At 44.3% G+C, this 26915-nt stretch overlaps 1 pseudogene; it reads left to right on the top strand.

Annotated features, from left to right (window-relative positions):
- The first annotated feature begins 18772 nt into the window (after nucleotides 1-18772).
- Nucleotides 18773-26915, top strand: part of LOC100299850 (ankyrin repeat domain-containing protein 26-like) — a 44018-nt pseudogene continuing 35875 nt past the window's right edge.

Here is a 26915-nt window from a genome sequence, read left to right as displayed (position 1 = left end):
GGCCTCTTGGGATTCCTCTCGAGTTGGTGCAGGGGACTTGGGCCTCATCTGTAGTTGAGGCGGGAAACTCAGGGTTCCTCTCCAGCTCTGACAGGGATCTCGGGGTCCCTATGGAGATTCTACTGTGGGGTAAGATGTCATCTCGTGTTGGGATATGGAACTCCACTTCCCTCTCTGTTGAGGTCCTTTAATGGACCAGAACTGGGTGGTCAGGAGTTGACAATAAGAAAGTAAAGGAGAGAAAGAGGCTGATATTCCTTGGTTTACACAGAAAACCAATAAAGCCCCTGCACGGGGCTTGCTCTGTTCACAAAGGCCTCAGGCGCCCTCTTGATGGGGTGAAGGTGCAGAGCACCTTCTCGAGAGGGTCTTAGCAGCTCAGGCAGGAAAGTAAACTCAGAGAGCCTCTGCGCTCCAGGGGATCAGCATCAAAGAGAGAGAGAGAAAGAGAGAGAGAGAGAGAGACAGACAGACAGACACGGGGACCAGAGCTCTGATGGAGCAAAGGTGTTTTAATCAACATGGTGTGGGCATATATACTGTCTTACAAAGTAGTTATTCTCAGAAAAGATAAAGATTAAAATTCCAGACTTACAAAACATAGGCAATCCATATTAAAGAGAGAGATTTGTAAATAATCACTTTTACCATATGGTTCACAAGAAGGAAGAGGGTACTTATCACCATATAGAAATGCTAATGAAGGAAATGCCTGGATTCCTCAGTCCCAGAAGAGGCTTGCCTCTGCTCTTAATTCCTGAATATTCAGGAATTAATAAGAAGCAGAGAATTCCTGACAGATCCAAAACAGCACACAGGAAGCCTCCTGTTAAATGCTTCCTGACAATTCCCCCTATTTTGTTATATTTGTAAAATGAAATCTGATTTGTATCCAGTTGTCAGCACTATGATTATAATGAATCAAGAGTAACACAATACTGAGGTAATCTGGAAGCAAGTCCAACCATGGGACCTTCTTCCCAGGGTCCTTGGAAATTTACTGCTAACTACAAATTACGTATATATCAAATAATCAAAAGGGAATCACTTCTTAAAGAGATAGAGGAGTTAGGAGAAGTATATAGTTTACAATTAATACAAATTACAGAACATAAAGTCTTATTGTAAATTTCCTATGGCAATAACAAAAGGAATGGGGCATAGGCCTGTATAACATATGACTGGTTATAGAAGTATTTACTATGACCACGACTGGTCCCTGTAAAATGTCTGGTCCAAGTTCCAAGTTTTTTGGTGCTTGCAGCCCAAATGTCCCATTGTTCAGGCCCACTCTGTTTATCAAGGACGATCCTAGGACAAGGTGGGGCTAATCCACCGTCAAGCCACTCAAGAAGTCCTTTGTCATAGTAATGTTCCATCGTAGTGTCAGTGACCTTCCATATCACATACAGTGTTGTTAATATCTTCTGAGCAGTCAGATAACCACATACCATGGGGTTCCCAATCAACAATTGTATGATTAGCCACAAATATTGATTTCCTTCATTTGGTTTGACATTTGTCCCAACGAATGGGAGTATAAGTAAAGTTTTTATAAGTAAACCCTTTACATAATGTTCTTTGTTCTTTCCCTAACTCTTTCCCTAAAGTCTCAGTAGTATAAACATGGTTTACAGACAAAGAAAGGGCAGTAAATAATCCAAGCAATGTCTGAAAGTCTTCTTTTGGAGGCAGGACGAAAGCCCAAGTTTGTCAGCTGATGTTTATGCACAATTTTGCTGGTCCCATGCACAAGGGAATGACTTCATAGCCTAAAGAAATATTAATTAGTTTTCTTTCCTGCCCAGCGTGTGAGGGCCCTTTCCTGTACTAAGGAGAAGGCATATGTATAGAGTCATTAGTTGAAACGATTGGTCCTCTCTCTGTCCTTTTGACCACCTGTAATAGAGGGGGGTTGGGTATTAGTCTGAGCTCGAGTTAGGGAGGTACAGGCCAAACGACTGAGCATTGCCAGGAGAATGTATTCAGGACTTGGAGGCAATCCTGTTGAGAGACCAAATTTTCAGCTTGATTAGTAAGGATTTTTATTTGTCCCCAAGTGGGGAGATCATTGGGGTGATGCTGCCAAGGGTGGTGCTTTCTGGAGATCTTTAGAGCAGACATAGCCCATATTGGAATTTCTTCTTCCTGGGGTTCTTGTTTCATCTCCATTTTGAATGCCGGGGGGCCCCTTGGGTCCAATCTTAAGAAGAGGTTAAAAAATTTAAAACAAAGCTGTATTAACAATAGTTATAGGTTAAGAAAATATGTTGGAATCTAATAAAGTCTACTTTAGATAAGGAAGACAGTAATGTACCTGTGTATTCTCCCCTTTTAATTTTTTTTATTTGTAACTGTAGTGTGTGATGTGTTTGTTTGACTATGTCTTGTGTCTGTGGATTATAAAGAATACTTGTAATATGTATAATAGGAAAAGGTTGTAAAAATTGTTTAAAGTGTCTAGAAATATAGGAGAAGGGAGTATAAACAATTCTAGAGGTAACTCTAGTTTGATGTAAGAAATTGTTTTTGTAATTTATTTTGCACCAAACAGAGTTCCTCTCATGCCTCTTGAGAAAGTGAACGAGGGCTATTTAAATCAGGATCCCCTTTTAGAGTATTAAATAGGTTATTCAGTTGATAATTAACAATGCCTAAAGAAGGTCTAATCCAATTAATATCACCTAAGAGATTTGAAAATCATATAAGGCTTATCAGTACGGATCTGAGTTAGTTGGGGAGTAATGCATTGCCTATTAACAATGAACCCCAAGTAATAGTAAGGTGTAGAGGTTTGAATTTTTTTTTAATTTTATTTTTAATCTTTACATAATTGTATTAGTTTTGCCAAATATCAAAATGAATCCGCCACAGGTATACATGTGTTCCCCATCCTGAACCCTCCTCCCTCCTCCCTCCCCATACCATCCCTCTGGGCCGTCCCAGTGCACTAGCCCCAAGCATCCAGTATCGTGCATCGAACCTGGACTGGCAACTCGTTTCTTACATGATATTTTACATGTTTCAATGTCATTCTCCCAAATCTTCCCACCCTCTCCCTCTCCCACAGAGTCCATAAGACTGTTCTATACATCAGTGTCTCTTTTGCTGTCTCGTACACCGGGTTATTGTTACCATCTTTCTAAATTCCATATATATGCGTTAGTATACTGTATTTATGTTTTTCCTTCTGGCTTACTTCACTCTGTATAATAGGCTCCAGTTTCATCCACCTCATTAGAACTGATTCAAATGTATTCTTTTTAATGGCTGAGTAATACTCCATTGTGTATATGTACCACAGCTTTCTTATCCATTCATCTGCTGATGGACATCTAGGTTGCTTCCATGTCTTGGCTATTATAAACAGTGCTGCGATGAACATTGGGGTACACGTGTCTCTTTCCCTTCTGGTTTCCTCAGTGTGTATGCCCAGCAGTGGGGTTGCTGGATCATAAGGCAGTTCTATTTCCAGTTTTTTAAGGAATCTCCACACTGTTCTCCATAGTGGCTGTACTAGTTTGCATTCCCACCAACAGTGTAAGAGGGTTCCCTTTTCTCCACACCCTCTCCAGCATTTATTATTTGTAGACTTTTGGATCGCAGCCATTCTGACTGGTGTGAAATGGTACCTCATAGTGGTTTTGATTTGCATTTCTCTGATAATGAGTGATGTTGAGCATCTTTTCATGTGTTTGTTAGCCATCTGTATGTCTTCTTTGGAGAAATGTCTATGGATCCTCTATGACCCACCTCCCAGAATATTGGAAATAAAAGCAAAAATAAACAAATGGGACCTAATTAACCTTAAAAGCTTCTGCACATCAAAGGAAACTATTAGCAAGGTGAAAAGACAGCCTTCAGAATGGGAGAAAATAATAGCAAATGAAGCAACTGACAAACAACTAATCTCAAAAATATACAAGCAACTCTTACAGCTCAATTCCAGAAAAATAAACGACCCAATCAAAAAATGGGCCAAAGAACTAAAGAGGTTTGAATTTTTTTCTGGGGCAATGATTAGAGTTTTTAAAGCATAGTTGAGCTATATCAAACATGTGTTCAGTTTTTAAGATAGATGGAGCTGAAAACAATATACCATCCATATAGTGAATAATAAGAAAGTTAGGAAACTGCTTTCTCACAGGCTCAAGGGCTTTGGCTACATAGTACTGACACATGGTAGGAGAATTCATCACCTCTTGTGGCAGTACAGTCTATTGGTACCATTTATAAGGTTTAATATGATTAGGATAAGGGAGAGAGAAAGTGAATCTCTCTCGGTCTAAAGGGTGTAAAGGTATATTAAAAAAAAAACAATCTTGTAAATCAATAATAATAATATGCCCATTTTAAGGAATAGTGGTAGGTGATACGATTTCTGGTTGTAATGCACCCATAGGTTTCATAGATGCACTAACTTTTCTATGGTCTGTTAGGAGACGCCATTTGTTAGATTTTTTTTTTTTATGACAAAAATAGGAGAGTTCCAAGGAGAACAAGATTCTTCAATATGCTTTAATTTTAGTTATGTATCTATAAGTTCTTTAGCCGCCTGTAATTTCTCTTTCGTGAGGGTCCACTGCTCTGTCCAAATAGGCTTGTCATATTTCCAGGTTATTTTTAATAATTATATTTGTTAAATGAGCAGTGGCCCCCAGGAAAAATGTGGAATGTATATCTGAGTTTGTCGTATTTTATATCTTTTTATTAAAAGCATATATCTTACTTTTCCTTAGCAACTGTGAAGTGTCTTGTATATTAGCATTTTATAGATTGGTGAATATATTTATTATATCATATTATAAAATATATTTATTATATATATAAATATATATTTATATTATATATTATACATTATATAATATATTTATTAATAGTTTAAAATCTCTTTAGTTTTTCTGTAAGAAAAACTTTTTGTAAGAGGAAGTTAATGTTTTAGTAATTAATGTTTTAAAATCTTATTTTATTTGGAAATGACCTAGCTATTTAATAAATTTTTATTATTTAGTTTAGTACAACTCTAGAAATTTAAATTATCCCAATCCTAAGAGATTATTTTAGATTATAATAACAGATTATAATAATAGATTATTCTATTAAAATATAATTATTTTAATAGTTTATCTAAAAGTTTTTATCTCATTTATATATATATATATATATGTAAAGAGTTAAATTTTTGTTGACAAATTTAGTTTACCTTAAACCTAGGCATAATAAAAGTATTATATAATGTTGATGACTTAAGACATGTCTTAATTAGGTTAGCAAACAATTATATTTAAATAATATTTATATTTAAATAAACATTATATAATTAAATAATATTATACAATATTATATATTAAATAATATTTTTCAGTTAACATTAATTTGAATTTAAATAGAGCTCATTCTAAAAACAAAGCTGGAATATTGATGGCAGCACTGCCAGATGTTGAGGGTTTCAGGTAAAAGATGGAATTTGTCCCAGGTTTTTGTTGAAGGGGACCTGGTGGGGGGGGGGTCCCTGCTTGGAGTTTTCCAGAATAGGTTTTCTTTCAATGTCAGATTTAGACTTACAATCTTTGGCCCAATGCATTCCTCTACGGTAGTGAGGGCAGATTTTTGGAGGTTTTTTATTTTTATACATTTTTTCTTTTCTTTCTTTCTTTTTTTTTTAGCTTTCTTAGGGCGGTCCCTTTTTAAATGGTTCTTATTTATCCTTTATTTCCGTTTCTTAAGGCAGTAGCTATTGTTTCAGCTACCATTTACATCTTTTGAGTTTCTAATCCTAGATTGCAACAAGCCTTCAAATGAACAATAATAGTCCCTTTCTCGTGAGTTGGAGTTATAGCTTTTGACATTCCTGATTTGCATTATCATAAGCAAGTAATTTCTCTAGTTGCCTTTTGGCTTCTTCTCCAATTACAGTACGGGAAATAGCAGTTTCTAATCTAGCTAAAAAATCAGCATACATTTCATTAGATCCCTGAACTTTAAATAAGTGATGAAGTAAAGTAGAAAAGTGATGGGGCTTTCCAGCCCTTTTACCCATGTTTTAATACTTACCTGCCTCAGTAGGCCCTGGGGTCACTCCATCTGAGAATCTGCCTATGTGTACCAAGTCCCTGTTTGGGTGTCACTTGTTGAGATCCTTTAATGGACCAGAACTGGGTGGCCAGAGTCGATGATAAGAAAGTAAAGGAGAGAAAGAGGCTGATATTCCTTGGTTTACACAGAAAGCCAATAAAGCCCCTGCACGGGGCTTGCTCTGTTCACGAAGGCCTCAGGTGCCCTCTCGATGGGGTGAAGGTGCAAAGCGCCTTCTCAAGAGGGTCTTAGAAGCTCGGGCAGGAAAGTAAACTCAGAGAGCCTCTGCACTCCAGGGGATCAGCATGAAAGAGAGAGTGAGCGAGAGAGAGAGAGAGAAAGAAAGACACGGGGACCAGATCTCTGATGGAGCAAATGTGTTTTAATCAATATGGTGTGGGCATGTATACTGTCTTACAAAGTAGTTATTCTCAGCAAAGATAAAGATTAAAATTCCAGACTTACAAAACATAGGCAATCCATATTAAAGAGAGAGATTTGTAAACAATTATTTTACCCTATGGTTCACAAGAAGGAAGAGGGTACTTATCACCATATAGAAATGCTAATGAAGGAAATGCCTGGATTCCTCAGTCCCAGAAGAGGCTTGCCTCTGCTCTTAATTCCTGAATATTCAAGAATTAATAATGAGCAGAGAATTCCTAACAGATCCAAAACCGCACACAGGAAGCCTCCTGATAAATGCTTCCTGACATCTCTCGAGGTGGAAAAGGGGTGTCAGGCCTCCTGTGGAGTTGAGTAGGGATCTGGGGCTATTTCTAGAGGTACCACGGGGCTCTCAGTCCTCTCTTCATGTCGTGAGTTGATACTCGGGGTGACATTCGAGTTGTTGCAGGGGATTGAGGCCTTATCTCGAGTGGACGGGGACATCGGGGTCCTTGCAAATGGTGGCACGACCCCTAGAATTCCTCTCGAGTTTTAAGGTGAGACCGGCCTCCTCCTGAGGTGCGATGGGAATGTTGGGATTCCTTTGCAGATGAAGCAGGGGAATGGACCCTCACCTCGAGAAGAGGAGGGGAAAATGGGGCTCTTCTTGAGTTGTGGCGGGAAACTCGGTGTTCCTCTTGAGTGGACACGGGTATGTCGGGGAACTTCTTGAGTTGCCTAAAGGGTGTCAAGTACCCTTTTGAGGCTCAAGAGGGAAGATGGGATTTCTCTCAAGATGCTGCAGTGGAAAGGGGCCTCATCTCGCATTGAGGGGAGAATCTCTTGGGTTTCCTCGAGTTGCAGCAGGAAACTCGGGGTTCCTCTCGAGTTGTGATGGGGACCTCAGGGACCCGCTCGTGTTGCCTCAGGAAAGTCAAATCTCCATTCGAGTTGTGAAGGACCTCTCGGGATTCCTCTCCAGTCGGTGCAGGGGCATATGACCTCATCTTGAGTTGAGACCAGAACCTCAGGGTTCCTCTCCAGGTCTGACATGGATCTCGGGCTTCCTATGGAGTTTCAACAGTGGAGTCAGGCCTTGTCTCGTGTGGACACATAAAACTTTGCTTCCCTCTCAAGGTGTAAAAGGGGTGTCAGGCTTCCTGTCAAGTGGACATAGGGGTCTGGGGCTTTTTCTCAAGGTAACACGGGACTAAAACACCTCCTTTCGTATTTTGAGTTGATACTCGGGGTTCCAGTCGAGTCAGTGCAAGGGAATCAGGCTTACCTGGAGTGGATGGGGAAATCGGGGTCTTTTCGAATTGAGGCACGACTCCCGGGGATGCGCTTGAGTTTCGAGGTGAGACCGGCCTCCTCTTGAGGGGCGACGGCAACATCCGGGATTCCTTTCCCGATGAAGCAGGGGAATCGACCCTCATCTTGAGTTGATGAAGGGGAAAACAGGGCTCTTCTTGAGTTGTGGTGTGAAACTCAGTATTCCTCTCGAGTGGGGACGGGTATCCTGGGGACCTTCCTGAGTTGCATCCAGGGTGTCAAGTACCCTTTCATGTTTCAAGAGTGAATGTGGGATTTCTCTAGAGACACTGCTCTGGAAAAGGTCCTCATCTCCCGTTGAGGGGAGAATCTCGTGGTTTTTCTCAAGTTGCGGCAGGAAACTTGGGCTTCCTCTCGAGTTGTGACGGAGACCTCAGGGACCCGCTCGTGTTGCGTCAGAGAAGTCAGGTCTCTTTTCGAGTTGCGAAGGGCAGGCCGGGATTCCTCTCCAGTTGCTGCCTGTGAATAGGGATGTGTCTAGAGTTCAGTCGGGAAATTCAGTGTTCCTCTTCAGCGGTGACATGGATCTTGGGCTTCCTATCAAGGTTCAACTAGGGAGTCAGGCCTCATCTGGTGTTGAGGCATGGAACTCTGCATTCCTCTCGAGCTGTCAAAGGGTTGTCAGGCCTCCGGTCGAGTAGGGGCAGGGAATTTGGGCTTTTTCAAGAGGATAGGCAGGGGCGACAGGCCTCCCATCCTGTTGTGAGGGGATCCTTGGTGTTCCATTGGAGCCGATGCAGGGGAATCAGGACTTATTTGGAGCTGATGGGGAACACGGCGTCCTTTCTCCTTGCAGCAGGATCCACTGTATTCCACTTGAGATTCAATTGGTGACACCGGCCTCCTCTTGTGGTGCGAGGGGAAGTTGGGATTCCTCTTGAGTTGAAGCGGGGAATGGGCCCTCATCTCCAGATGAGGTGGGAAACACGGGGCTCTTCTTGACTTGTGGTGGGAAACTCGGGTTTCATCTCGAGCTGTGACGGGGATGTCTGGGCCCCCTTGAGTTGCATGAAGGGAGTCAAGCCTTCACTCGATTTTTGAGAAGGAACTTGGGATTGCTCTTGAGGCACTGCAGGAGAAAAGGGCCTTATCTCGCGTTGACGAGGGAATCTCGTTGTTTGTCTCAAGTTGCAGCGGGAGGCTTGGGATTCCCCTCCAGGTACCACGGGGAACTCAGGGAGCCTCTTGTGTTGCCTCAGGGGAGTCAAGTCTCCATTCTAGTTGCGAGGGCGAGGGCAGGTGTGCTCTGGAGTCACAGCATGGGAATCAGGCCTCAGTTCGCCTGGAAGGTGGAATCTCAAGGTGTTTCTCGAGTTGTGGCAGTAAGTTTTCGTTCTCTCGACTTGCCACGGGGACCTGAAGGAGCCTCTCATGTTGTGTCTGGGAAGTCAGGAATCCTTTTGAGTTGTGAGGGGCCTCTCGGGATTCCTCTCGAGCTGGTGCATGGGACTAGGGCCGCATTTCAACATGAGGCAGGAAACTCAGGGTTCCTGTCCAGCTATGACAGGGATCTCGGGGTCCCTATGAAGATTCCACTGGGGAGTCAGACATCATCTTGTGTTGGGGCATGGAACTCTGCTTCCCTTTCGAGGTGGAAAAGGGGTGTCACACCTCCTGTCGAGTTGAGGTAGGGATCTGGGCCTATTTCTTGAGGAGCCACAGGGCTCTCAGTCCTCTCTTCGTTTAGTGAGTTGATACTTGGGGTGACATTCGAGTCGTTGCAGGGGATTGAGGCCTTATCTCAAGTGGACAGGGACATCAGGGTCTTTTCAATTGGTTGCACGCCCCTGGTGTTCCTCTTGATTTTCAAGGTGAGACCGGCCTCCTCCTGAGGTCCGATGGGAACGTTGGGGTTCCTTTTAGATGAAGCAGGGGAATGGACTCCCATCTCTTGATGAGGAGGGGAAACCGGGGCTCTTCTTGAGTTGTGGCGGGAAACTTGGTGTTCCTCTCAAGTGGACACGGGTATGTCGGGGAACTTCTTGAGTTGCCTAAAGTTCAGGTACCCTTTCGTGGCTCAAGAGGGAAGGTGGGACTTCTCTTGAGACACTGCAGTGGAAAGGGGCCTCATCTCGCGTTGAGGAGAGAATCCCCTGGGTTTTCTCGAGTTGCAGCAGGAAACTTGGGGTTCCTCTCGAGTTGTGATGGGGGCCTCGGGGACCCGCTCATGTTACCTCAGGAAAGTCAAGTCTCCATTTGAGGGGCCTCTCGGGATTCCTCTCCAGTCGGTGCAGGGGCATATGACCTCATCTTGAGTTGAGGCCAGAACCTCAGGGTTCCTCTCTAGGTCTGACACGGATCTCAGTGTTCCTATGGAGTTTCAATAGTGGAGTCAGGCCCCGTCTCATGTGGAGATATGGAACTCCGCTTCCCTTTCGAGGTGTAAAAGTGGTGTCAGGCTTCCTGTCGAGTGGACATAGGGGTCTGGGGCTTTTTCTTGAGATGCCATGGGGCTGTCACACCTCCTTTCGTGTTTTGAGTTGATACTCGAGGTTCCAGTCCAGTCAGTGCAGGGAATCAGGCTTACTTGGAGTGGATGGGAAAATCGGGGTCTTTTTTTTTTCTTCTAATTTTATTTGATTTTTAAACTTTACATAATTGTATTAGTTTTGCCAAATATCAAAATGAATCCGCCACAGGTATACATGTGTTCCCCATCCCGAACCCTCCTCCCTCCTCCCTCCCCATACCATCCCTCTGGGCCGTCCCAGTGCACTAGCCCCAAGCATCCAGCATCGTGCATCGAACCTGGACTGGCAACTCGTTTCCTACATGATATTTTACATGTTTCATTGCCATTCTCCCAAATCTTCCCACCCTCTCCCTCTCCCACAGAGTCCATAAGACTGTTCTATACATCAGTGTCTCTTTTGCTGTCTCGTACACCGGGTTATTGTTACCATCTTTCTAAATTCCATATATATGCGTTAGTATACTGTATTTATGTTTTTCCTTCTGGCTTACTTCACTCTGTATAATAGGCTCCAGTTTCATCCACCTCATTAGAACTGATTCAAATGTATTCTTTTTAATGGCTGAGTAATACTCCATTGTGTATATGTACCACAGCTTTCTTATCCATTCATCTGCTGATGGACATCTAGGTTGCTTCCATGTCTTGGCTATTATAAACAGTGCTGCGATGAACATTGGGGTACACGTGTCTCTTTCCCTTCTGGTTTCCTCAGTGTGTATGCCCAGCAGTGGGGTTGCTGGATCATAAGGCAGTTCTATTTCCAGTTTTTTAAGGAATCTCCACACTGTTCTCCATAGTGGCTGTACTAGTTTGCATTCCCACCAACAGTGTAAGAGGGTTCCCTTTTCTCCACACCCTCTCCAGCATTTATTATTTGTAGACTTTTGGATCGCAGCCATTCTGACTGGTGTGAAATGGTACCTCATAGTGGTTTTGATTTGCATTTCTCTGATAATGAGTGATGTTGAGCATCTTTTCATGTGTTTGTTAGCCATCTGTATGTCTTCTTTGGAGAAATGTCTATTTAGTTCTTTGGCCCATTTTTTGATTGGGCCGTTTATTTTTCTGGAGTTGAGCTGTAGGAGTTGCTTGTATATTTTTGAGATTAGTTGTTTGTCGGTTGCTTCATTTGCTATTATTTTCTCCCATTCTGAAGGCTGTCTTTTCACCTTGCTAATAGTTTCCTTTGATGTGCAGAAGCTTTTAAGGTTAATTAGGTCCTATTTGTTTATCTTTGCTTTTATTTCCAATATTCTTGGAGGTGGGTCATAGAGGATCCTGCTGTGATGTATGTCGGAGAGTGTTTTGCCTATGTTCTCCTCTAGGAGTTTTATAGTTTCTGGTCTTACGTTTAGATCTTTAATCCATTTTGAGTTTATTTTTGTGTGTGGTGTTAGAAAGTGGTCCAGTTTCATTCTTTTACAAGTGGTTGACCAGATTTGCCAGCACCACTTGTTAAAGAGATTGTCTTTAATCCATTGTATATTCTTGCCTCCTTTGTCAAAGATAAGGTGTCCATATGTGCGTGGATTTATCTCTGGGCTTTCTATTTTATTCCATTGATCAATATTTCTGTCTTTGTGCCAGTACCATACTGTCTTGATAACTGTGGCTTTGTAGTAGAGCCTGAAGTCAGGTAGGTTGATTCCTCCAGTTCCATTTTTCTTTCTCAAGATCGCTTTGGCTATTCGAGGTTTTTTGTATTTCCATACAAATTGTGAAATTATTTGTTCTAGCTCTGTGAAGAATACTGTTGGTAGCTTGATATGGATTGCGTTGAATCTATAAATTGCTTTGGGTAGTATACTCATTTTCACTATATTGATTCTTCCAATCCATGAACATGGTATATTTCTCCATCTATTAGTGTCCTCTTTGATTTCTTTTTGAATTGAGGCACGACTCCTGGGGATGCGCTCGAGTTTCAAGGTGAGACCTGGATCCTCTTCAGAGGTGACAGCAATGTCAGGATCCCTTTCTCGATGAAGCAGGGGAATCGACTATCATCTCGAGTTCAGGATGGGGAAAACGGGGCTCTTCTTGAGTTGTGGTGTGAAACTCGATGTTCCTTTCTAGCGGTGGCGTGTAGGTCGGTGACCTTCCTGAGTTGCCTAAAGGGAATCAACTATCCTTTCAAGGCTCAAGAGGGAAGGTGGGATTTCTCTTGAGATGCTGCAGCAGAAAGGAGCCTCATCTCCTGTTGAGGGGAGAATCTCCTGGGGTTCTCGAGTTGTGGCAGGAAACTTGGGTTTTCTGTTGAGTTGTGATGGGGACCTCAGGGACCTGTGTTGCCTCAGGGAAGTCAAGTATCCATTCGAGTTGTGAGGGGCCTCTTGGGATACCTCTCCAGTCAGTGCAGGGGTTTTCTGTTGAGTTGTGATGGGGACCTCAGGGACCTGTGTTGCCTCAGGGAAGTCAAGTATCCATTCGAATTGTGAGGGGCCTCTTGGGATACCTCTCCAGTCAGTGCAGGGGCAACCTCATCACAAGTTGAGGCAGGAACCTCAGTGTTTCTCTCCAGTTCTGACACGGATCTTGGGTACCTATGGAGTTTCAACAGGGGAGTCAGGCCTCTTCTTGTGTGGAGACATGGAATTCTGCTTCCCTCTCGAGGTGTAAAAGTGGTGTCAGGCCTCCTGTCGAGCTGAGGTAGGGATCTGGGGCTATTTCTAGAGGTGCCACGGAGCTCTCAATCCTCCCTTCATGTTGTGAGTTGATACTCAGGGTTGCATTGGAGTCGTTGCAGGGGAATCAGGCCTTATCTCGAGTGGATGGGGGACATTGGAGTTTTTTCAAATTGTGGCACCACCCCTGGAGTTCCTCTCTAGTTTCAAGGTGGGACTGGCCTCCACTTGAAGTGCGACAGGAACATCAGGATTCCTTTGCAGATGATCAGGGGAATGGACCCTCATCTCGAGATTAGGAGGGGGAAACAGGGCTCTTTTTGAGTTGTCGAGGGAACCTCGGTGTTCCTCTTGAGTGGGGATGGGTATCTAGGGGAACTTCCTGAGTTGCATAAAGGGTGTCCAGTACCCTTTTGTGTTTCAAGAGGGAATGTGGGATTCCTCTAGAGACATTGCTCTGGTAAAGGGCCTCATCTCGAATTGAGTGGAGATTCTCGTGGTTTTTCTCGAATTGCAGCAGGAAGCTTGGGGATCCTCTTGAGTTGTGATGGGGACTTCAAGGACTCGTTCGTCTTGCCTCACAGAAGTCAGGTCTCTTTTCGAGTAGTGAGGGGTACTTCAAGATTCCTCTGGAGTCGCTGCCTGACAATAGGGCCGCATCTGGAGTCCAGTCGGGAAACTCAGTGTTCCTCTCCAGGGGCGACAGGGATCTCGGGCTTCCTATCAAAGTTCAACTAGGGAGTCAGGCCTCATCTGGTGTTGAGGCATGGATATCTGTTTTCCTCTTGAGTTGTCAAATGGAAGTCGGCCTCCTGTCGAGTTCAGGCTGGAAATTTTGGCTTTTTCAAGAGGATCAGCAGGGGAGTGAGGCCTTCCATCCTGTTGTGAGGGTATACTTGGTGTTCCACTGGAGCCCGTGCAGGGGAATCAGGACTTATATGGAGCTGAGGGGGAACTTGGTGTCCTTTTTTCCTTGCAGCAGGATCCGTGGGGTTCCATTCGAGATTCAATAGGTGAGATGGCCTCCTCTTGTGGTGTGAGGGGAAGTTGGGATTCCTCTTGAGTTGAAGCAGGGAATGGGCCCTCATCTCCAGATGAGGTGGGAAACACCGGGCTCTTCTTGAGATGTGGCAGGAAACTTGGGTTTAATTTTGAGTTGTGACGGGGATCTCTGGGCCCCCTTGAGTTGCATGAAGGGAGTCATGCCTCCTCTCGAGTCTGGGGAGGGAACTCAGGATTGCTCTGTAGGCACTGTAGGAGAAAAGGGCCTCATCTCATGTTGACGGGTGAATCTCCTGGTTTTTCTCGAGTTGTACCGGGTGGCTTGGGATTCCCCTCCAGGTACCACGGGGAACTCAGGTAGCCTCTCGTGTTGCCTCAGGGAAGTCAAGTCTCCATGCAAGTTGCAAGGGGGAGTGCGGGATTTTTCTGGAGTCACGGCAGGGGAATCAGGCTTCAATTCTCATTGAAGGAGGAATCTCAAGTTGTTTCTGGAGTTGTGGAAGGAAATTTGGGTTCCCTTGAGTTGCCACAGGGACCTAAGGGAGCCTCTCATGTTGTCTCTGGGAAGTCAGGAATCCTTTCATGTTCTGAGGGGCATCTCGGGATTCCTCTTGTGTTGGTGCAGGGGACTAGGACCTCATCTTGACTTGAGGTGGGAAACTCAGGGTTCCTCTCCAGTTCTTACAGGGATCTCGGGCTTTTTATGGAGATTCCTCTGCGGAGTCAGACATTGTCTCATGTTGAGGAATGGAACTCTGGTTCCCTCTTGAGATGTAAAAAGGGTGTCAGGCCTCCTCTCGAGTTGAAGTAGGGATTTGGGGCTATTTCAAGAGATGCCACTGGTTCTCAGTCCTCCCATCGTGTTGTGAGTTGATACTTGGGGTTACATTCGAGTCATTGCAGGAGAATCAGGCCTTATCTCGAGTGGATTGGTACATTGGGGTCTTCTCAAATTGTGACTCGACCCTTGGAGTTCCTCTTGAGTTTAAAGGTGAGACCAGCCTCCTCTTGTGTTGCGATGGGAACTTTGGCATTCCTTTTCAGATGAAGCATGGGAATGGATCCTCATCTTGAGATGAGGAGGGGAAAACGGGGCTCTTCTTGAGTTGTGGCGGGAAACTTGGGTTGCCTATCAAGTGGAGACCAGTACGTTGGGGAACCTATCTAGTTGCATAATGGTTGTCAAGTTCTCTTTCAAGGCTCAAAGGGGAAGGCAGGATTTCTCTCAAGACGCTGCAGCAGAAAAGGACCTCATCTCACATTGAGGGGTGAATCTCCTGGCTTTTCTCGCATTGGGGAGGAAACTCGGGCTTCCCTCGAGTTTCTACGAGGACCTGAGGGAGCCTCTCATGTTGTCTCTGGGAAGTCAGGAATCCTTTGTGTTGTGAGGGGCCTCTTGAGATTCCTCTCGAGTTGGTGCAGTGGACTAGGGCCTCATCTCGAGTTGAGGCAGGAAGCTCAGTGTTGCTCTTTAGTTCTGAAAGTGATTTCAAGGTTCCTATGGAAATTCCACTGGGCAGTCAGTCATCGTCTCATGTTGAGGCATGGAATTCCAGTTCCCTCTTGAGGTGTAAAAGGGATGTCAGGTCACCTGTCGAGTTGAGGTAGGGATCTGGGGCTATTTCTAGAGGTGCCACGGGGCTCTGAGTCCTCCCTTTCTGTTGTCAGTTTTTACTCACTGTTACATTCGAGTCATTTCAGGGGAATCAGGCCTTTTCTCAAGTGGATGGGGGCATCGGGGTCTTCTAGAATTGTGGCATGACCCCTGGAGTTCCTCTCAAGTTTCACGATCAGACTGGCCTCCTCTTGAGTTGTGACGGGAACGTCGGGATTCCTTTCCAGACAAAGCAGGGGAATGGACCTTCATCTTGATATGAGGAGGGGAAAATGGGTCTCTTCTTGAGTTGAGGCAGGAAACTCAGTGTTCCTCTCAAGTGCAGATGGGTTTGTCAGGAATTATTGAGTTGCCTAAAGGGTGTCAAGTACCCTTTTGTGGCTCAAGAGGAAAGGTGGTATTTCTCTCTCGAGATGCTGCAGTGGAAAAGGCCCTCATTTTGCATTGAGGGGAGAATCTCATGGTTTTTTTCGGGTTGGGCTGGGAAGATTTGGGTTCCTCTGGAATTGCAACGGGGACCTTAGGGACCCTCTCGGATTGCCTCAGAGAAGTCAGGTCTCTTTTCGAGTTACGAGGGGCACGTCGGGATTCCTCTCGAGTCGCTGCCGGCAAACAGGGCCGTGTCTAGACTTCAGTCAGGAAAAACCAGTGTTCCTCTCCTGCGGTGACAAGGATCTTGGGCTTTTTATCAAGGTTCAACTAGGGAATCAGGCCTCGTCTGGTGTCGAGGCATGGAACTCTGCATTCCTCTCGATTTGTCAAAGGGGTGTCAGGGCTCCTGTCAAGTTCAGGTGGGGAATCTGGGCTTTTTCAAGAGGATCAGCAGGGGAGACAGGCCTCCCATCCTGTTGTGAAGGGATACTCGGTATTCCATTGGAGCCAGTGCAGGGCAATCAGGACTTATCTGGAGCTGAGGGGGAACTTGGTGTCCTTTTTCCTAGCAGCAGGATCCGCGGTTTCCACTCGAGCTTCAGTAGGTGAGGCAGGCCTCCTCTTGTGGTGTGAGGGGAAGTTGGAATTCCCATTGAGTTGAAGCAGGGAATGAATGGGCCCTCATCTCCAGATGAGGTGGGAAACATGGGGCTCTTCTCAAGGTGTGGTGGAAAACTCGGGTCTCATCTCGAGTTGTGCTGAGGATCTCTGGGCCCCTTTCAGTTGCATGAAAGGAGTCAAGCCTCCTCTCTAGTTCTGTGAGTGAACTCTGGATTCCTTCCTAGGCTCTGCAGGAATAAGGGGCCTCCTCTCACATTGATGGGGGAATCTCGTGGTTTTTCTCCAGTTGCGGTGGGAGTGATTTTGGCTCCCCCCAAAAATAAAGTCAGCCACTGTTTCCCCATCTATTTTCCATGAAGTGATGGGGCTGAATGTCATTATCTTTGTTTCTGAATGTTGAGCTTTAAGACAACTTTTCCACTCTCTGAGTGTTAAGCTCAATACCCAAAAACTGGCAGAGGGAACCTGATTCTCTCTGTGTGGCACTGAAACTGTGCGGCCAAGCAACAGCTTGAGAATTCATCCAATTGCTATTCCCTTACCTCTGACGGAGCTCCCATTGCTGTAGCCCTTGGTAGTTTGGAAACAACCAGACCCTAACACCTCTCCAAGTAGGCCTTCAGCCTAGTTCATCTGAAAATGCAATAGCGGAGGTGAGGACAGTAAGGCACCCAGTCATGTCTCACACACTCCTGCAGACTGTCCCTTCATGGGCAGTAACTCTAGAAGCTAGGAATGTCTTTGCAAGGCTCTCAAAATGCAGGGTAGAAACTCAGCCATGACTCTGGTATTTCGGCCCTCTGAGCATTTCTGGAGGTCTCACGTTGTAGAAGCTAACCCATTCCTTCCAAATAATGGCTTGCAAACACATGGTGGTTGGCTGCCTCTTCTTCACAGAAGGAAGGCAGCTTTCCCTGCATCCTGCGAACTCTGCTTAACAGCCTGGGGGAAAAGATGTACTTGGAGTTCTTTTCTAAGGAGCTGTTTCCCCTGATTTGAGCTGTGGTAGGGGACCCACAAAAACAGGGGAAGGCAAAACCACACCCACATGTCTTTGCTCTGTAGGAGAGCTCTAGTGAACTGGTCTGTCAAGAACGTTTTTGGCTCCTACAGGGACACATTCTGTGTATGAAGCTGCATTCCCAACATAGCGGCATAGGAAGCATGATACTCTCTGTGCAGCTCTGAAAAGGTGCAGCCAAGCAACAACTTCAGAATCAATCCAATTGCTCTTTCCTTACCTCTGACAGAGCTCCCATTGCTGTAGCCCTTGGCAGTTTGGGAATAACCGGACCCTAACCCCTCTCCAAGTAGGCCTGGGTCCTAGTTAGAATGTAAAGACAATAGTGAGGCTGAGGCCAGTAAGGCGCCAGTCATGTCTCACACACTGCTGCAGCCTGATCCTTCATGGGCAGTAATGCTAGAAGCTAGGAATGTCTTTGGAAGGCTCACAAAGGGCACGGTAGAATCTTGGGCATGACTCTGGAATTTCGGTCCTCTGAGCAGATCTGGAGGTCTCCCGTTGTAGAAGCTTACCTTTTCCTTCCAAATACAGGTTTGCAAATACATGCCGGTTGGCTGCCTCTTGTTCCCCTAGGGAAGCTGGCTTTCCCTGCCACCTGCGAACTCCACTTCCCAGGTTGTGGGAAAAGCGCTTCTTGGGAGTCCTTCCTCATGGGCTGTTTCCCATGATCCTGGGGCTGAGGTAGGGAACCACACATGCAGGGGAAGGCAAAACTTCACCCACATCTTTTTGCTCTGTTGGAGAGCTCTAGTGAACCTGAGTCTGTCAGGAACATTCTAGGCTCCTACGGAGACACACTATGTGAGTGAAGCTGCATACCCAACATAGGGGAACACGGAGCCTGACTCTCTCTGTTCGGTGCAGAATCTGTGAGGCCAAGCATCAGCTTTAGAATCCATCCAATTGCTCTTCCCTTACCTCTGACAGAGCTCCCATTGCTGTACCCCTGGGCAGTTAGGAAACAACCAGACTCTAACCCCTCTCCAAGTATGCCTGTGTCCTAGATGGAATGTAAAGGTGATAGAGGAGCTGAAGCTAGTAAGGCAGCAGTCATGTCTCACACACTCCCACAGCATGCTCCGACATGGGAACTTATGCTAGAACCTAGGGAGGTCTTTGCAAGGTTCACAAAGGGCAGAATAGAATCTAGGCCCAGACTCTGGAATTTCAGTCCTCTGAGCAGATCTGGAGGTCTCCCATTGTAGAAGCTGACACGTTCCTTCCAAATAAAGGCTTGCAAACACATGCCGGTTGGCTGCCTCTTCTTCCCCGAAGGAGGCTTGCTTTCCCCGCATCCTGTGAATGCCTTTTCCCAGACTGAGGGAAAAGCGCTTTTTGGAGGTCTTTCCTCATGGGATCTTTCCCCTGATCCTGGAGCTGAGGTAGGGGACCCACACACGCAGTATAAGACAAAAGTTCATCCACACCTCTTTGCTATGTAGGAGAGCTCTAGTGAACCTAAGTCTGTCAGAAACATTCTTGGCTCCTATGGAGACACGAATCTGCATACCCAACATAGGGGCACAGGGAGCCTGATTCTCTCTGTGTGGTTCAGAAACTGTGCAGCCAGGCAACAGCTTGATAATACATTTATTTAATTGCTCTTCCCTTACCTGTGACAGAGCTCCCATTGCTGTAGCCCTTGGCAGTTTGGAAACAACCTGACCATAACCCCTCCCCAAGTAGGCCTGGGTCCTAGGTCGAATGGAGAGGCAACAGTGGAACTGACACCGATAAGGCGTCAGTCATGCCTCACACATGCCTGCAGCCTGCTCCTTCATGGGCAGTAACGCTAAAAGCTAGGAATGTCTTTACAAGGCTCTCAAATTGCAGGGTAGAATCTCAGCCATGACTCTGGAATTTCGGCCCTCGGAGCATTTACGGAGTTCTCACGTTGTAGAAGCTAACCCATTCCTTCCAAATACAGGCTTGCAAACACACGCCGGTTGGATGCCTCTTCTTCCCGAAGGAGGCTTAGTTTCCCTACATCCTGACAACTCTGCTTCCCAGCTTGCCAGAAAAGCGCTTTTTGGGGGGTCTTTCCTCATGGGCTTTTACACAGAGCTTGGGGCCGATTTAGGGAACCCAAACTCACAGGGGAAGACAAAACCACATCCACACGTCTTTGCTCTGTAGGAGAGCTCTAGTGAAGCTAAGTCTGTCAGGAACATTTCTGGCTCCATGAACACACAGTCTGTGTGTGAAGCTGCATACCCAACATAGGGGCACAAGGAGCCTGATTCTCTCTGTGTGGCGCTCAAGCTGTTCGACCAAGCAACAGCTTGAGAATCCATCCAATTGCTCTTCCCTTACTTCTGACAAAGCTCCCATTGCTGTAGCCATTGACAGTTTGGAAACAACTGGACCCCAACCCCTCTCCAAGTAGGCCTGGGTCTTAGATCGGATGAAAAGGCAATAGCGGATCTGAAGTCAGTAAGGCACCAGTGATGTCTTACACACTCCCGCAGCCTACTCCTTCATGGGCAGTAATGCTAGAAGCTAGGAGTGTCTTTGCAAGGCTCGCAAAGGGCAGGGGAGAATCTCAGCCCAGACTCTGGAATTTCAGTCCTCTGAGCAGATCTGGAGATCTCCCATTGTAGAAGCTAACACGTTCCTTTCAAATACAGGCTTGCAAACACATGCTGGTTAGCTACCTCTTCTTCCCCTAGGGGGGCTTGCTTTCCCTGCCTTCTGCAAGATCCACTTCCCAGGTGTGAGAAAAATGTTTCTTGGAGGTCTTTTCTCATAAGCTGTTTCCCTGAGCCTGCAGCTGAGATAGGGGTTCCACACTCACAGGGGAACGGAAAACCACATCCGAACGTCTTTGCTCTGTAGGAGAGCTCTAGTGAGCCTAAGTCTGTCAGGAATTTTCTTGGGTTCTATGGAGATACACTCTGCGTGTGAAGCTATACCCAACAAAGGGGCACAGGGTGCCTGTTTCTGTCCTTGGGGTACTGAAGATGTGCAGCCAAGCAACAGCTTGAAAATCCATCCTACTACTAATGCCCTACCTCTGACAGAGCTCCCATTGCTCTATTCGTTGGCAGTTTGGAGACAACCGGACCCCACCCCCTATCCAAGTAGGCCTGGGGCCTAGTTTGCCTGGAAAGGCAATATCAGAGCTTAGGCCAGTAAGGCTCCCATTCATGTCTCACACACTCTTGCAGGCTGCTCCTTCATGGGCAGTAACACTAGAAGATAGGAATGTCTTTGTAAAGCTGGTAAAGGGCAGGGGAGAATCTTGACCCTGACTCTCAAATTTCGGTCTTCTGAGCAGATCTTGAGGTCTCCCCTTGTAGAAGCTAATGCTCTCCTTCCAAATACAGGCTTGCAAAATCACACCGGTTTGCTGCCTCCGCTTCTGCAAAGGAGGCTCGCTTTCCCTGCATCCTGCAAACTCGGCTTATGAGCCTGCCCAAAAAGTGCTTCTTTGGTCTTTTCTCAGGGGCTGTTTACCCTGAGCCTGGGGCCGAGGTAGGGGAACCACACTCACAGGGGAAGGCAAAACCACATCCACACGTCTTTGCTGTGTAATAGAGGTCTAGTGAGCCTAAATCTGTCAGGAACATTCTGGGTTCCTATGGAGACACAGTTTGCTTGTGACCCTGCATACCCAAAATAGGTGCACAGGGCTCCTGTTTCTCTGTGAGGTGCACTGAAGCTTTGCGTCCAAGCAACAGCTTGTAAAGCTATCCAATTGCTCTTCCTTTAACTGCGACAGTGTTCCCATTTTGGAGACAACTGGGCCCCACCCCCTATCCAAGTAGGCCTGGGGCCTAGTTAAACTGGAAAGGCAAGAGTGGAGCTGAGGCCAATGAGGCGCCAGTCATGTCTCACACACTCCCGCAGCCTGCTCCTTCATGGGCAGTAATGCTAGATGCTAGGAATGTCTTTTCAAGGCTCGCAAAGGGCAGGGAAGATGCTTGGCCCTGACTCTGAAATTTTGGTCTTCTGAGCAGCTCTTGAGGTCTCCCGTTGTAGAACCTAACATGTTCCTTCCAAATAATGGCTTGCAAACACGCGCCAGTTGGCTGCCTCTTCTTCTATGTGGGAGGCTCGCTTTGCCAGCATCCTGCGAACTCAGCTTCCCAGCCTGGGGGAAAAGTGCTTCTTGGGGGTCTTTCCTCAGGGGATGTTTCTCCTGAGCCTAGGGCCGAAGTAGGACACCCGCACTCACAGGGGAAGGCAAAACTTCATCCATACCTCTTTGCTCTGTAGGAGAGCTCTAGTGAGTTTAAGTCCGTCAGGAACATTCTTCGCACCTATGAAGACACACTCTGTGTGAGGCTGCATACCTGTCCTAGGGACACAAGGAGCCTGATTATCTCCCTGGAGTGCTGTAGCTGTGCGGCTTAGCAACAACTTAAAAATCCATCTGATTACTCTTCCCTTAACTCTGACAGAGCTCGCATCGCTCTAACACTTGGCAGTTTGGAGACAACCGGATCAAAATCCCTCTCCAAGTAGGCCTGGTGCCTAGTTCGACTGGAAAGGCACTGTCCAAGGGAGAATGGGATATCTTTCCAGGAACCCTGGCTCCTGGGTTTTTAATGAGCTTCCTACCCAGCATCATCATTAATTGGGAAGTGTTGACATTGAGAATAAACTAGGGTGGAAATGTAAAAGGCTCTTTGAAAGAATGTGTCTACCAGCTGTGCATCTTATGGAGTATTTCATTTCCTCCCCAACCCTTGGAATGTGCTGGGAACAGGGCAGATTCTTCATTTTTATTGAATAATTTCTATTTCACATAATTATATCCATAGTGTCAGCAACACTATGAGGTATATTAGAGAAGTGATTGTCACAGTTGGTACTTCACAGATCAATAAAGAAAGAAAACTTTTTATTAGGAAGACTGTAAGAGAATTGCTAAGTTTATCCCACAAGGCTACTTTTAAAAAATGAAACAAATCTCTCCCATCATCACCAAGGCTATTGGAGGTCTGTTGACCCCATGCAAGGGAGGTTCTACCTCTCAGGATCCCCTGCTTCAGCATCTCCCTAAGCCAGCAACCTGGGACAGCTGAGTACACTTGAAGTTAGTTCCTTGACCAAGGGAGTTTTTTTGGAAGACAATTTTTTGACAGACAAGGGTGGGAGTAGGTTTTGGGATGTTTCAAGTGCAGTCCATTTATTGGGCACTCTATTTCTACTTCTGTTCCCTGGTGGCTCCGTTAGTAAAGAGTCTGCCTGCAGCGTGGGAGACACGGGTTCAATCCCTGGGTCAGAAGATCTCCTGGAGAAGGAAATGACAGACCACTCCAGTGTTCTTGCCTGAAGAATTCAGTGGACTGAGGAGCCTGGTGGGCTACAAAGGGTTAGACACAGCTGAGTGACTGAACAGTTATTTCTAGTATTATTTCATCAGCTCCACCTCAGATCATCAGGCATTATATCCTAGAGGTTGGGGCCCCCTGCTTTAGTTCCCTCTTTCATCTTCTACACAGCTCCGGCCTGCTTCCTCCCCTCTTCCACCTGCAGAACTACCTGCTGGGCTTCTCTTAGTGTGACTAACAGTCTCCTTCCCTCACTTCCTTTCCTCTGAGTCCCTTCTCCTAACTGGGTTTCCCTGATCTCCATTTAGGCACTTTTACCCCAGGTAGTGCCAGTGGTAAAAAACCTACCTGCCAATGTAGGAATCCAATGATTTTGAGTATTTTTGATATGCTGATTTACTATCTCTATCTTTTCTTTGGCCAGGCATTCAGATTTATACATTTTTAATGAGGTTGTTTGTTCCAGATTTTTTTTGTATAGTTGGAGAACAATCCTTTATCAAATATATATATATATATTTTTTTTAAAGTAGATTTTAACTTTTATTTTAATTTTTTTTTGTTTGAAAATATTTATTATATAACAAAACATAGATATTCTGGAAAACAATCAGATGAATGCACTTGAAAAGTTTTTTTTTTTTTTTTTTAAGTCTCTCACTGTTTCCATTGTTTCCCCATCTATTTGCCACAAAGTGGTGGGACTGCATGCCATGATCTTAGTTTTTTGAATGTTGTTGTTGTTTTTTTTTTAATTATTTAAATAGTATACATGTGTTCCCCATCCTGAACCCTCCTCCCTCCCCCCTCCCCACACCATCCCTCTGGGTCGTCCCAGTGCACCAGCCCCAAGCATCCAGCATCGTGCATTGAACCTGGAACTTAAAAGCTTCTGCACATCAAAGGAAACTATTAGCAAGGTGAAAAGACAGCCTTCAGAATGGGAGAAAATAATAGCAAATGAAGCAACCGACAAACAACTAATCTCAAAAATATACAAGCAACTCCTACAGCTCAACTCCAAATATATATTTTTAAATATATTTTTCTGTGGCTTGTGTTTAAATTTTGTGAATAAGATTTTTAACAGTTTAAATTTATAATTTTTTAAAGTTCATATTATAAATTTTATGTCCTTTTGTGGATAGACATTAGTGTTTTATTTTTCTTTTTTGGTTAAATTTCATAACCAAAACTAAGGTACTGTAGATAGAGTTTTAAGAAAAGCTGAGGTACCATAGATACAGTTTTGCCTTTTGTCTGTTGAGAAGTTTGAGTGAGGTTAGTGTAAGTTGTAAAATTATTTCTACATTCATTTGACTGGATATGGCTTTCAATTATTTGTATAATTGGTTTTGGAAATGTCACGGGAAGTCAGTTTCCCCAAGGGAAACTGGGTAGGTTCCATGAAACATGAACTGTCTTCGATCCCTGGCAATCACTTTCTGCTTCTTCTGGCCTTTAATTTGACTTGTTTGGATATCTCATACTAGTGGAATCACAGAACGTTTGTCCTTTTTTGGTCTGGTTTATTTCACTTAATATAATGACCATAAGGTTCGTCCACATTGTAGCATTGTCAGAATTACCAACTTTGAAGGGCCAAATCATATTCCATTGTGTGTATACTATAGTTTGTTTATGGAATTGGCTGTCAATGGACACTTAGATTGCTTCTGTTTTTTGGCCAGTTTGAATCATGCTGTTGTGTCTATGACTGCAGAAATATGCGTTTATTCAGCCCCCTTTTCCAAATTTTTTGGGTACATAGCATGAATTAGAATTTAAATATCTATTTATTCCATGTGTTAGTTTTGGAGTAATTTCTGTAATGTCTTGTGCAGTAGCAGAACCATTTCAGTTTACCTTTTTGTATGGTAGAATACTGCTCAAGGTTTTGAATATATCCTGTGTTGCATATTCATTCACCCACCGATGGACACTTGAGTGGGTTCAACCTTTGGGCTATTGTGAATAAGGTAGCTATAAATATTTGTGTACCAGTTTTCACTTGAATTATTAACAAATACATAGTACTATATATGAAAGAAACCACAAGGACCTACTGTATAGTTTAGGAAACTGTATTGAATATGGGTTTAACCTTGTTTTTTCCCTGTTTCATGGTAGCAGCTGAATTTTTTTCCCTGTTTCATTGGTCTCTAGCTGTTTGACAAACAGAATAGAAGTAGCTTATCCTGTTTGCAGTTCTAGCCCATCTAAGTAAGGTTCTGTTAAAACCTAAACTTTCATATTTTCCTTCACAAGTGATAATCCATGTATATATTAATCATGGAAGCAAATTTCAAAATATAGCAATTAATTTAAATGTCTTAGTTTTTCAATAGTGCTCTAAATTACCAGGGATAAATTATTACTCTAGAACACTTTGGTAGAGAAAGTAATTTAGTGGGTGTCCTAGTATAGCAGTCAATTAGGGATAAGGATAGGAACATCTAGGGCTTCTGATGTCATCTGTCATAATCCTTTCCCCATGAGCAGGTCAGTCAGTGACAGAACTGGGATTTGAATCCACATCTGAATGACTCCAGAGCCTGTGCTCTTTGTGTTAGATCATAGAGTAATGGGGAATGTTTTAATTCTTTTATTCAGGTTGATACTTGTTATATTCTTCAAGCTCTTATTTTCTTCTCCAGCATGTCCTGAAATCAAAGTTAATGAAGCTAATGAAGGCTTCTCAGCAATCCAAAAGAAACAGTAAGTTACTTGAAGACTGTCCTCCTGGTGTTATTCCTTGATTTGAAATGACACATGTTCTCATGTACTCTCTCCTGTTCTCACTATACTAGAAGCAAAATGTGGCATTTTGAGACCAGAGAGTACAACTTTCTCTCAGGACAATAATTCTGATAGTAACGTTGAAGATGTGGTTGAAACATTTCCCAAACCATCACCCTGGTTTGATGGCATCTGTCATCCTGCCTTCCCATCGCCTGAGCCTGTTTCAAAACTTCGCAAGTCTGTAGCAGACCTTGGTCGTACAAAGGTAAGTTGTTCTGTTTGTAACTCTTCTTTCCCTGTATTTATTCACATACCAGTCCCCTGATCCTTATGGTGACAAAAAGGATCCCACCACAGAAATAGAAGGCCTCAAAGTCACAATATGAAATGGTGTGATAATAAAAGCCATATATGTGCATGATTCAGATTTATAAATATTGGCATACTAAGTATGCCGTTATGAAAGAAAAGAATTACAAAGCACTGAGGAAAAACAACTAGATGAATATGAAGATGGGGAGGAGGATGAACGGGAAGAATTCCTTTAATAAGGACAAGATGAATATAAAATGGAATGAGGGTGAAGATGAGACAGCTATTATACAAACACAACAGAAATAGTGGGGTCAGTCAGATCAGGAACTCTATAGTATAAATATGCAATAAATTATTTCAAATTAAACTTAAGAAGAGAAAGTGGGATTGTAAAAAAACAATGCTCATACTCTTTTGAATAACATATAACTGATTTTTATGAAGAACTAAAAAAAATGTGTTCCTTATTTTTTTTGGTGGTTGTTTTCGAGGGTGGTGGTGGTTCTTGTTTTTTCATTAAATTGAAGTGTAGTCAGTTTAAAATACTGTGTAAGTTTCAGTTGTACAGCAATGTGATTTGTTTATACTTGTGTATGTATGTATGTATGCATGTATGCGTGTGTGTGTGTGTGTGTATGTGTGTATATATATATATATATATATATATATATATATATATATATATATATATATATTAATATAGTTCCCTCTGGAAGTTCATTTAAATTTGAAGTGATTTCTCTTTTTAAAAAAATTCTCACTTTGAAATTAATGAAACGATGTCTTCTATTTAACCTAGCAAAACTTTCGTTTAGAGATAATTCAAGATGAGCCCTGTTTTAGGCCTTTGGAGATGTATTATGAATTAAGAATTTCTGCCCCTTCTGTTTCTTATGGTTTCTAACTTCAGTTCAGTTCAGCTGCTCAGTCGTGTCCGATACTAAATACTTAATGCATTTATTTAATTTACCTTACTGTTTGCTATAACCTTGGTGGGTGTTTTATATCTTTCTGAAAATAAAGAGGAAATACATAAGCATTTTATCTATTC

The sequence above is a fragment of the Bos taurus genome, chromosome 18 (genome assembly GCF_002263795.3).
Source record: "Bos taurus isolate L1 Dominette 01449 registration number 42190680 breed Hereford chromosome 18, ARS-UCD2.0, whole genome shotgun sequence".
NCBI lineage: Eukaryota > Metazoa > Chordata > Mammalia > Artiodactyla > Bovidae > Bos > Bos taurus.
The sequence above is the reverse complement of the archived record's forward strand: the minus strand, read 5'-3'. Positions and strand labels throughout refer to the sequence as shown.